The sequence below is a fragment of the Aedes aegypti genome, chromosome 2 (genome assembly GCF_002204515.2).
Source record: "Aedes aegypti strain LVP_AGWG chromosome 2, AaegL5.0 Primary Assembly, whole genome shotgun sequence".
Taxonomy (NCBI): domain Eukaryota; kingdom Metazoa; phylum Arthropoda; class Insecta; order Diptera; family Culicidae; genus Aedes; species Aedes aegypti.
In genome coordinates this window covers 315,544,360-315,557,045 of record NC_035108.1, presented here as the reverse complement: position 1 = coordinate 315,557,045, position 12,686 = coordinate 315,544,360, and the positions used below count along the sequence as shown (strand labels likewise).

Sequence of the window (12,686 nt, the reverse complement as noted above, 5' to 3'; positions counted from 1 at the left end):
ATAAAATTCCACATCTTCCTATAGTAGTTCATCCAACGATTTCTTTAAATACATATCTAACCTGGGATACTCTCAGATTATTTCAAGATTGTTCTTTTACGATTCCCTGAAATTCCCTCACTGTTTATAGAATTCTACAAGAAAAAGGAGAAATTGTTTAGGTTTTTCTAGTGGAAATCTAGGAAGACATATATGGATAAATGAATCGATCTATGGGTGAATATAAATATCTACAAAATAATCGTCAGGTATTCGAATCCTTAATGAAATCTCTGTGGTGATTCTTGCAGAAATCCCTGAAGCTGTTCAAAATTTGAACGAAAACCTGATGAGCAAATTTCTGGTCTCACACTTGAAAAAAAAAAAACTTAATTCTGGAAATCTCAAACTTTTTGAGTATGAATCAGAAACTTATTATGAATAATGCACATGTGGAGCAAAATATCTACATGCTCTAGTTGTTTCCCTATTTTTGGACCACTCTGTCCAAGTTTCAGCTGTTCTTTCCAGCCACAGAGAACTTCCATACTGCTGATTGCTACTCAAACATCCAGTCGCGCCGTCAGTCCACTGTCCACGTCCTATACGTTACACTCTCGGCTTGAAAGCTTGTCCGTTCTGTTGATGCTCGGGAAAACATCCCGAAGTGGAAACACAGCGTGGAAAACTCGACACGACGCCGCCGACTCGCCGAGGACGCTCAGTTTCGACTAAGCCGGCATCCAGACTGGATCGTTTCTTCGTGTGCTCTTCGGATTGCGTTTGGCGGAGTAAATTTTCCGAGTGTTGTTTCACGTGCTGCTGAAGCTCCTAGCTAGGAAGAGAGCAAGTGTGTATGTGTACGTGTATGTATGTGGTTTATTGGAGCTTTTTCCTATGGCAACGCGGGATCACCGGATGTTAATGATGGCGATGATGATAATAATAATGATGGCGAAAGTGTTTGTTTAGCTCAGCAGGAATTGTTGTCGTCGGATTCCGGGATCTAACTTTGGAGTCGGAGTATATTATGTGTTTTTTTTGTGAGAAAAGAATCAATGTGGAGAAGAAACTCAATTTGGTGACAGAAACCTAGAAACAACATTAAGAGAAATAAAAATCAGCAGTTCAACGATATTGTGTCGTGAGGATAAAATCGGCGCCGCCAGCTAAAGGTGAAATATATTCTCGAAAGTTGCGATTTTCCTTCCTGTTTTCGACGAGTCGTTGTTTTCCATTTGGGCTTCATTTCCTTCCGGTTTGGGACAAAAAATAGCAATGCAAGGCATATAACTGGAGACAACGAGGAATCAAAATGAAAACATTTGCCTTTTAGGTTGCTCCAGGCACAGGTAGCTCGGCCGCGTAATTATTCATTGAGTAGGAGAGCCTGGGGTTTTCATTCATCAAATTGTGAGAAGACACAAGGCAAGGCTTCTTTTCAAGGAGGAGAGGAAACCTGAAAAGATGTTTGAAGTATTTGACGCTAAAACTGTCATTATACTCCCTGGAAGGAGATCGCTTGTTTGATTTATATATGTTATCTTCACGAAAGGAAGCAGTCTTGGTTCAATTCATCCTGATTTATACGTTAGTTAAACACGTAAAAATTTTCATACAAATCCTTCAAGAATTATTTAAGTTAAGATCAACCCGCATGGATTTGAAGAATAACAGCAGATTCTCCTTAGGCTTCCTTAAAAAATTAAATGAAGTATTCTTTCAAGAAATCTAATAGCTAGGACTAGTGTGAAATGTATCTCGAAATTCAAATAGATTTCTGTAGTAAATGTTTTGGTTTCTCCGGATATTTGGGATAACTAAGGCATTTAACTTTGTCAGAAAAATTGGGTGCTCACCTCCAAACAGTTGCGAAGGAAATTACAATCAATGATTTTTTTAGAGAACTCTGAGAAACAACATGTAGAGGTAACCCCGTTGAGGTTTATGAAAAAGGTCCGATATTCGTAAGTAATAGCTAATAATATGTATAGGTCAGCAGAACTATCTGAAAAAAAAATAACTGTTTGTTTTGAACGAGAATTGTGGAAACTGATTTTTTGAATGTATGAGAACTATGCTTCTTTTAGCTTGAGTTTGAGCTTGATTGGTCGCCCGTGGTTGCTACTCCAGTATCGCCAGATCAGCTGCACTAACACAAAGAACCAGCTAGATGCCTGCTTGGGATTAACAGACACCCTCTGTGTATAAGTGCTGGTGAACTTCTATTTATAGGCAACAATGGCGCCTGCCACGTCAGAATGGGGACCAATGAGGGGAAGGGGAGGAATTGATGATGCATTAAACTGGATCCTACAGTAGACCGGATATACCTCTGCATCTACGCCAGTTCATGCGGGAAGGCCTAGGGGTGGTAAATTTATGTCAGAGAGACTTGTTGTTTGGTTAGCAGACTGCCTATGTATCAGGAGTGCTATATTGATGGAATAATGAAAACGTAGGGAAACGGTTATTTTTTGTCCGTTTCTAGTTCTAGCGAATGCTATGAACTGTGATAGTGATATATTAAGAGCAGAAAATAGATGCAAGTGAAACAACCAACTTCAAAGTACGAGGAAAGGGAAAGGGATGGGGCTAGGATTGAAGCCATGGCCTTCTGCTTATGAATCAGAAACGGTAGTCATTAGACCCTGTCCTGTATGGAAACTATGCTCCTTTAGTACATTGTTATATTATATTGTAAACGGTATCAAACTTAACGCTAATATTATCCATTACCTATGAAAATATGGGAATTTTTGCAGTGAAAAACTTTGCCGAAGACATCATAGCGCCCTGATTTTGTGCGTTTTAGCGTTGTTGGAGATTTACATGAGAAATGTGACTTTCATTGTATCATTAAAGCTTGATACAATTTACTTCTAGTGAGTGCAATGAGTAAGGGAAAAAAGATCCAAAATACTAAAATCTGTCCATCAAATAATAATCATCTGTCAAATATGATGATTTCAAACATGTTTTCATAAAATTTCATCGAGAGCTTCTGCTGTAAATTAATTAAAAAAAAACAAACTTCAATATTACGATTTAAACATTGAATAGTAAATTTGGTTAGGACATTGTGAAAAAAAAAGTTTTTTATGACATTTTTTCATGAAGAGTAATACAGTCAAACCTCGATACAACGTAACATTTTTCAAACGTTACTCGGTTTAACGCTATTTTTACCTCGATAATATGTAAGTCTTATTGTCCCCACTTTTTTTGCGGTTTATTTAAAACATCATTTTTTACCAAAAAAATGTTCCAAAACCAGGTTACAACAATACAAGCATTTACTATCTCTGAATGCAGTCATGAATCAATATTGAGCTATATACAGTTGTGTTCAGAATAATAGTAGTGAAAGCCGATTTTCATGCTGCAACTTTGTTTCCTTATGAGCAATCGGCATGATATTTTGGCAGTTAACTAAAAATATACTCAATTTTATTATCACAATATTTGAAAAATTTTCCATAACCCGCTTAAAAGGTAAAATCTCTCAAAATAATAGTAGTTTTTCTTTTGTAAATTTTTGTTTAGCGACAATTTTACAAAAAATTGGCTTGTTTATAAATTTATAGCTTGGGTGGAAATGGTTGAAATGATGAATAAAGAGAAATTCAAAAACTCAAAATACAGCAGATATTTAAGTTATTAAAACTACTATTATTTTGAGCGATTTCACCTGGTGCTTAACTTTTTAGCCGGTAGTGTGAAAATTTTCAAATCTTGTGATAATAAAATTGAGTATATTTGTAGTTCACTGCCAAAATTTCATGCCGATTGCTAAAATGAAAACAAAGTTACAGCATGCCAAAGTTGTATGGTAATATATGGTGAATTTTTCCTTCAAGCAACACAAATTCATTTCAATCATAAACTGTTCCGGCTACGCCGCTATTAAAACGCTACTTGCTATGTTTTATACTTATTTTTTGTCAATTTTTATTCAGCATAAAACATGCTCTGACAATAAAGTAGAACTTAAGATTCCCAAGTTGTTTAAGGCTCTTAGTTCCAGCAGTGTCGTCCATGAGCATATGAAACATGGTTTAGAACTTTGTTTTTTTTTTTTTCACAACAACATTTTTTCGTCTATTGTACAAAAATAATAAACTGTGTGGGAAAAAAGCAAAAAATAACAATAGGTACGAAAAATAGTACATTTTCAGGTAGCAGGTCTCTTAATGCATGTCTCTAAAAAGTATATTCATGATGCAAGGCCTCTAAAGTCTATTTAAATTTAAATAGTCTCTTAATCACTGATAATAAATCTTCGAGCTGTTTAGTAGAATACCTATAAGTAGATGAAAAAACCGAATTTAGTACTATACCATTTAATTCCACTAGAGTTTGTATCCTTTGACAGATACGCGTATTTCGACCTCAACTGTAAGGCCGTCTTCAGTGTCGTGTACTAGACTCGACTTAAGTCGAGTCTAGTACACGACACTGAAGACGGCCTTACAGTTGAGGTCGAAATACGCGTATCTGTCAAAGGATACAAACTCTAGTGGAATTAAATGGTATAGTACTAAATTCGGTTTTTTCATCTACTTACTCTTAATCACTTTTTGTCTTAATCTGCTTGCAGTGAATCCTGATGAAAAATTCTAAGAGCTTCCAGGATTATTCCACAATTTCTGAATTATATTCTTCCCAGATTTCGATGAATATTTTAAATATTCTAGTGATTTCTCCTGAGATTACTTCTGGAATACTTTCAGGTACTTCCTTAGGGATGCTACCTGCGATTTCTCAAGGTATGCTTAGAGGTACTTCTTCAGAATTGAAAGATTGTACTGAAGAAATCCTAACGATTATTCGAAGATTTCTTCCAGATGTTTTTATTTTTCGCTGGTTCTTTCAGCAATTTTCTAGTTGTTACTTCTAAGAGATTTCTAGAAGATTCTACATACGTTTTTCAATAAAAGTTTTTGATATAAAAAAACGATGCCAAATTTTTCTAAGAAACCCTACTACGCCTTTTTTCATTTATTCCAGAATTATTTAAAAAATAATCTACATCTACTCTTAGGATTTGCACCAGTAATTTCTTTAGGCAATTCCTTCGATGGAAACTATTATAAATTGTTCCAAAGGTTCCTCAATAAATTTGACCTGGTATTTCTTCAGCATAACATCAAACTACTATTGCTGCGGTACAAATTCTCCAATATTTTTTTCAACAAGATTGATAAATCTCCTTGGGTTCCTCACAACTTCATTCAAGTTTCCACACCAGTTAATATTACAGCAATTATTACATTTATGGTCGAAACCATTTACATATAAAATTTTTCAGGCATTTTGTCCGAATTTCTTCAACAGACTTCTTCAAAATCCATCAAGAATCCAGCAGTTGTATCTGAGATCATCGTAGGAATTCATTAATGCCTACTTGGAACTAAGACAAATTTTTCCATACATTACTCCTGAATTTTCTTTAGAAAATCCTTGCAGATTTATTCATAATTTTCTCCCAAAAATCTTAACAAATTCCTCGACATTTCCCTAGAGTCATCTCATGATAAATTAATAGAAAAAATCGTTGAAGACTTCAATGGCAAAAAAAATGGAGGATCTACTGAAGAAATTTTTAATTATCGAATATGCTCCAATCGAAAATGTTGCAGAAAGTCATAGGAAAATAAATGGAAGAATCGATGGATAAATTTTGGAGGACTTGGAACTTCCTTGTAAAAAGAAATGGAGGAATTCCCGATCCTAAGAAAAAAACAGATTGAATTCTTGAAAGCATCTAGAAAAAAATATTCTTGGAAGAATATATCAGAATGTTTGTTAACAATCATAAATCAAACACCTGAGGTTTGTTTGTTTGTTTGTTTTATTAACGACACTTTACACCAAACAGGTGCATTCGTGTCAAAATAATAATAATAAAAAAAAAATTTGCTTTACAATTCAATTTCAAACATTATTTACAATATTTAGCAATGAACTTATCTTGCCGTTCTGACCGCTTGTCAAATTTGATCTTCGGTGTTATATGTGAAAGAAATCATCAGCAAAACGAGCTGGTATATTTGTCGCAATGTTACGAGGAGTTCCAAAAAGGAAATATGTTTATAGAAATGGCTGTTTAAATGAAGAATCTTACTCTCATGACATGGTTGACTTGATGTTAGAAAGCACTTTCAGATCATTTGCTTAGCATTCTGGGTTTTCGTGGAAGTTAAAACAAAATCACCATTTTTTTCCTTAAGTTGTTTAGACATTGCGAACAAACAGATATTGTTTTTTTTTTAATTAAATGAAAAATACTTCGCAATTAGACCGAAATAATCGTTAGATTTTTTTGTTTAAAGTGTTTCGAAGTCAAGCTTCTATCTTTGAAAATAAATGTTAAGTCAACTCAAATGAAAAAAATCATTTGAAGGATTCCTTGAACCTGGAATTATTTTTAAAACCTGGAGGAACCTTGAAATATCAGAAAATTAAATTTCTATAAATGAGTAGACATCCAGAAAAACTTCCGAGAATTGCTTCAGAAATTTTTCCAGGCATTTCATCATTTTTTACAAGAGTTCATATAAACATTTAAACAGTATTGACCCAACAGTTTCCCGTCTTCAGGATTCCTTGAGCAATTCCATTAGAAAATTCTCTTGGAGTTTCACTAAGAAATTTCTCCGGGAGTTTAAACAATAAACAAAATGCGCAGAATATATTTTGAAAATATAATAAAAAATTTTGAATTCAAGGATTTTGAATTTCTCGAATAGTGCCTTAAAAGCCCCAAGAATATCATCATGTAATTTCTCCTCTTCAATCAATTCTGTCTACGATACTTTGAAATTGTTTCCGATGTTCCTGCAGGAACTCTTCCAAAGATTCCTCCACAAATAAAACAGCGGTCCTTTTTCTATTCCACGAATTTGTGCAGGTATTCGTTTAAAAACCTGAGAAACAATCTTCTCAATTGTATTATGTATTTCTTCAGGAGTTTATACAATAATCATGTACAAATTAACATACTACCACATACTTCCATACTTCTTAAGAAAGCTCTCAATGAGTTCTTCCAGTTTTTCAATAAATTATTAAAATGTTCGTCCAGAGATTCTTTCATGGGTTTTTCTAATACAAAAATTCATGCAGTTTAAATTTACCACTACAAATATTCATCGACTGCTCAACTTTAACTCATTTTAAGATTCCTGAAAAATCTCATCCTGGTACCGTAAAACGAGGTAACTTTGATAGTTTTTTCGAAGAAAACTTGAATATTTATGCATGCTGTTTCAAAGAATTATAATTTATATTTTTATAACAAGTACTGGCATCTTATCGATTGCAGTTGATTGATTGCCAAAAGATTTATTTTGAATTGATATATGATTTTGCATATAATCGAAAGTCAGTTTTCTGTTTTAAGGTTACTTTGATAATGAATTATAAATCGAACAAAATTGAATGAATTACGTAACATTTATTCCGCATTGCATAACTCTAGGCGTTAAACGTTATATGGAAATTTCTGACTTAGATTACAAAAATGATTCCATTTTGCGAAAATGCTTTTTGCTAAGAGATTTAGGCTGTCAAATGTAACTGACCAACTATTCAAAACAATATGGAATAGTGACTCTAGAATAGATTGTTTGTAAGCGCTTCGAAAATGTTAAAACTCTAAATATTCGTATATAAAGCCCCAAATATTCTCGATTCAAATGAAAATAGCTCTTACATGAAGTGTCGTACTAATGTACTTTAGTTTTGTATTCGTTTTGCTTAACCGATCAACAAAAATAATGATATATCGTTAAGTATGCGTTGGGCAACGCACTATCAAAGTTACCCGCATATTCAAAGATTTCCTGTTTCCTTGTTTTGTTTTCTCCGGATATTCCGCCCAGGATTTTTTCTCCGAAGAATTTTGATTAATTTCTTGTAGGACTACTTAGGAATCTCTAGCTTACTTAGAACAGAGCCCTAGAAGGGACGTTAACAATTCAAAAGATCAAACATTGAAAAACTAAACAGGGAAAATATGTCATAAAATACAAAATATGTTGTGAAGTTAACACGCACACGACGAACACGTGTCACATGTATAAATTGAAATAAAAATTAGAAGATAAACCACGTATTCCGGTGGGGATCGAACCCACGACTACCAATTCGTTAGATTGGCGCTCCAAAGTACAAACTACGGAGCCCCTTTAAGCTTTATAAATATATAAATAACTAGTCTGCCCTTCTACGCCTACTTTTCCCATGTTCTATGTAAACCTTATGGACTGCGGGACAAATATGCGTAGAACAGCAGTAGTGGTCCCGGCAAACTTCGTCTTGCCATCAAATAGGGTGTTGAAAAATGATATGCAATCTCCCATACCAAATGACACATTAGTTTTCTCCCTTTGTAATGACTATTCCGAAGACTTTCCATATTTTTTTCTACGCACGAACACGACGCATCCCTTGTTGTATGCGAGCGGTTCCACGCGAAATCGTCCATAAAATGCTGAAATCTGACATGTACCATTCCGATTTGGATGAAACTGCGCAGATATATTATGTATATTTTCACAAAATTCTCTCGACCACAAATACTACCACCATCTAGTGAGCTTATTGAACGAAATAACTTTTTGTGCCACATGTCCAACAGATGGCGGTAGTGTGAAATGTCAAACACGAAGGAAAGCGACGCGCGCGCCTCTGGTTGTGAACTTGACAACTGTTGTATTTTAAACTGATCGTTAAATTCGTGGGCGATGGAAATTTATCCAGTGTTACGTCTGTTTGTCTGTGGTAAAACTTATATTAATTCTCAACTATATTCCAACAATTATCCTGTATCTTTCGAACAGTTCATCCAACCGTCTAAATGTCAAAGAAAAAGTAGATGGGATATTAACGTGGGAAGAGATTAACGTAACATTGTTGATGGAGCATCTGGAATAATGCAAGTAACGGGCGTATTTTCTTAAGTTTTATGATATTAATATAATTCAATCCCAAATACCTTGAAGCGGTTACTTCTTGGAAGATCATTGGTATTAGAATTTTGAATTGTTTTTGGATAAAAAATCATATTGCAGCATCAAAACGTCTTTTCTATAACCAGAAATTGAATTTTCAGAAATACACCAAAAGTTGCCCTTAGAAAAAAAAATTATTTTAAATTGCACCATGTTGAAACTGCCCTTAAAACATGGGATATTAATGTGGAAAGAGATAAACGTAACATTGTTGGTGGAGCATCTGGAGTAACTTATGAAACGGGCGTATTTTCTTAAGTTGTATGATATTAATATAATTGAATCCTAAATATCTAGGAAGATCATTGTTATCAGCATTTTGAATTGTTTTTGGATGAAGAATCATATTACAGCATCAAACGTCTTTTCTACGGCCAGAAATTGAATTTTCAGAAATGCACCATTTTTATTTTAGATTGCACCATGTTGAAACTGTGCTTAAAACATCTGGTTTTACATTGAAATTTTACAGAAAAAATTTGAAAAAAAATCGAAGTTACCTATTTTTGAAATTTGTGTTTTAAGGTTTAATTTCGATTTTTTCATGAAAATAAAAGTTTTTTTCTCAGTGTATATTTTTTTTTACAAAGCCTATTTGATTGTCTACCATCCCTCCTCAGACACTTTTTCTCTATAACAAACGGTTGCCGAGGTACAATTTTTTTTAAATGGTGGTGCCAAAAATACTTACGCCCTTATCAGAAGCTACTCTTGATTTTAAATGGTCTCTCCACCAGTGGAAAGAACTTATTCTATTATATCTAAACTATGTGCAAAACTCCATTTGAATCCAAGGTAGTCGAGTTTCATCGTTTACCGATTTGGCATGGAACCGCTCATGCAACAATAAAAGAATTGTGAAAATCCGTTGACCCGTTCTCAAGTTATCTCGTGACATACAAACACCATTCCATTTTTATTTATATAGATAAACAACTGGCCGTGCATAGCAGCTTCATGCCCTTTAAATTCAGATTTTTTTTAAAACTTAAATGACTGTTCAATAAAAGTTTACTTTAGTTTCAGAATAACCAACTTACCCTGCAATACATTCTGAATTAAATAACATGTTCTTAGAAAACATGCAGAAGCCAATGAAAAAAAAAACATTTTACGTATATTAACATGGCTAAATTAAAAGACCACTTATTTTGATATGTTAGAAATATTACACAAATATGGCCTTTGATCAAGATTTTTACATGGAACTTTTTCCAGTTATAATTAATTAGGGGGCGAGAATCTTAAGAATTTCTCAGATCACTAAAATTTATTCAAACATTCATTCCAAAAAATCTTGGGAATTCAGATTTTTTGGAAACTTTTACAAACTACTTGGTCATTAGATGCATGACTTTAAGCATTCCTGAATTTAGATATTTAAGGGTAGTTTCTTAAAAAAATATAGGAGGCACTAATGCAGAGATTTGTCTATGAATTCTTAAAATAATATTGTAAACATGTTGGATCCATTCTGTTGTTGGATCGTACATGTTGTTTTTAATTCTGTAGCAATTAGATACACTTCTTCAAGGGGATCGAAAATTAGGAATCAGGAGAAGGGCTGGAAAGCGTCAATGTAAATAAAGAGTGTCGTGCGACTTTTACATAGATACTTGCCTCCCTTTCATCGGACAGCGAGACAATGACAGAGATTTTTTTTTCCAAATTCTCTTTCATTCTTCCGTCGCTAAGGGTTATGGTGGAATCGTTAACTTGATAATTTTTGGTTAATTATCTGGCATGATTGTTATTTATATTGCAGCAATCATGGAAGGATATCCATTTAACTTATCAAACACATTAACTTCCCAAAATTCTCTAAAATAAGATAGAAATTTTAGTAGCAAAACGTCTAGTGACAGTGAGAAGACTCGTTTTGACAGTGCCGTAAGTCGGTCATGATACTTTATAAATTTAATTTAATTTCGTTTCTTGAAGAAACGTTGTTGGTGAATAAACTACGTTGTTAGTGTTGTGCGCACTCATTTGTAAGGGTATTCAAATCCTAATTTCAATAAAAGCTGTACAAAATTGAAAGAAAATGGCTAAAATTTTGACGTTTACTACGTCTTGCGACAAAATACTGGGTGTTAATTGAAAATCTTAAATTTTGCGACCGCTACGAAATTATGTTAGATTTTAGACACTAATAACTCAGCCATGTATCGATAGATTTCCAATATTTTCCCGCCAATCGGTTGGAAATTTATACAACATTTCACTCAAAACTCAAAAAAAAAAAAAAACAATTGATTTTTGACGAAAAACTAATGAAAATTGGGTGTTACTCGAATCTAACAGTTACATTGGCCCTTTTCATGACAATACGGCTAATTGAAATTTACGGTGGCGATAACGATATCGATGACTGGGCGACTTCTCCGAACGAAGAGCACCCCACTGTTCTTAAATGCACAAACATTCTAAATTATAACTAAAGAAAGGTTGCAATTATGACAATTGACTAAAATTCAAATGTAGCAAATCACATGGCGTGATTAACGTCGTGCGGTCGTGTCTTGTACACAACCCTCTCTAATTTTTTTTGTTAAAATCGTTATAGAATATTTGAGTTGACTGTATTGTCCAAGCCATAACTAAATATAAAGTAGGTCAAGCATGACATAACAATAAATCCAACATAATCCAATAATTTCATGCCTTTACCGTGCAGGTAATAAGAACCATACATATTGAAAAGGGTGCATTCACCGTGTATTTGTATTTCGACTAAAATACAATAAGAAATTTTAATTTGCATAAAATCTTACGATTCATACGATTAAATACATTTAACAAGAAATATCAGCAAAAACTTGTTAAAATTATTAAAAAGTTGAAACTCTAATGCTAAAATGAAAAATGTGAATTTTGGGCGCTTCTACTAATAGTGTTAAAAAATCTCACTTCTTCTTCTTTCTGGCGTTACGTCCCAACTGGGACAAAGCCTGCTTCTCAGATTAGTGTTCTTATGAGCACTTCCACAGTTATTAACTGAGAGCTTTCTTTGCCGATTGACCATTTTTGCATGTGTATATCGTGTGGCAGGTACGAAGATACTCTATGCCCTGGGAATCGAGAAAATTTCCTTTACGAAAAGATCCTCGACCAGCGGGATTCGAACCCACGACCCTCAGCATGGTCATGCTGAATAGCTGCGCGTTTACCGCTACGGCTATCTGGGCCCTCACTATCTCACTATCAAGCAGAATTCACATGACTTTGACTTCATAAACATAGTTTTTTTCAAAATGCATTGTAACAAGAACTAATCCATTTCATCAGTTCAATATTATTTTGCTGACAAAACAATTTGTGAAAATTGTATGAATATTCTGCAACAAATATGACCTGATTTAAGTAGCTTTAAAATATGCGTTAAGCCTTATGATTCCTGTTGGGTAGAGAATAGACGAATTGTTGACCATATACCAAATAAGGGGCAACCAACGATGGCCAATATCAAGAGAATGTACCACTGAGAAAATACACTACGATGATACCGTTTTGATTCATATTACGGACAGCTTCTAATTCCGGACACTCTATATTGTATGGGAAACATTTCACACGAAATGTTTCAATTTTTGCCGTTCAAAAGTTCACTATTTTGTGGCTTGTTTTAATAAACTATTTTCATAAATATGTATGCAAATTCATAATGCCCAACTGCCTTGAACGTCTCTT

General features: G+C 33.9%; 1 long non-coding RNA gene across 6 annotated transcripts in view; it reads left to right on the top strand.

Moving 5' to 3' along the window:
• The first annotated feature begins 595 nt into the window (after nt 1–595).
• The window catches only part of LOC110676731, a 34,957-nt gene continuing 22,866 nt past the window's right edge, over nt 596–12,686 (top strand). For 2 of the 6 annotated variants that reach the window (XR_002500668.1, XR_002500666.1), the window contains exon 1: nt 598–1,154. This is a non-coding gene — a long non-coding RNA (uncharacterized LOC110676731). Of the gene's footprint in view, nt 1,155–12,686 lie in introns of all 6 variants that reach the window. The other 4 variants (XR_002500670.1, XR_002500669.1, XR_002500671.1 and 1 more) reach the window with 3 other exon arrangements.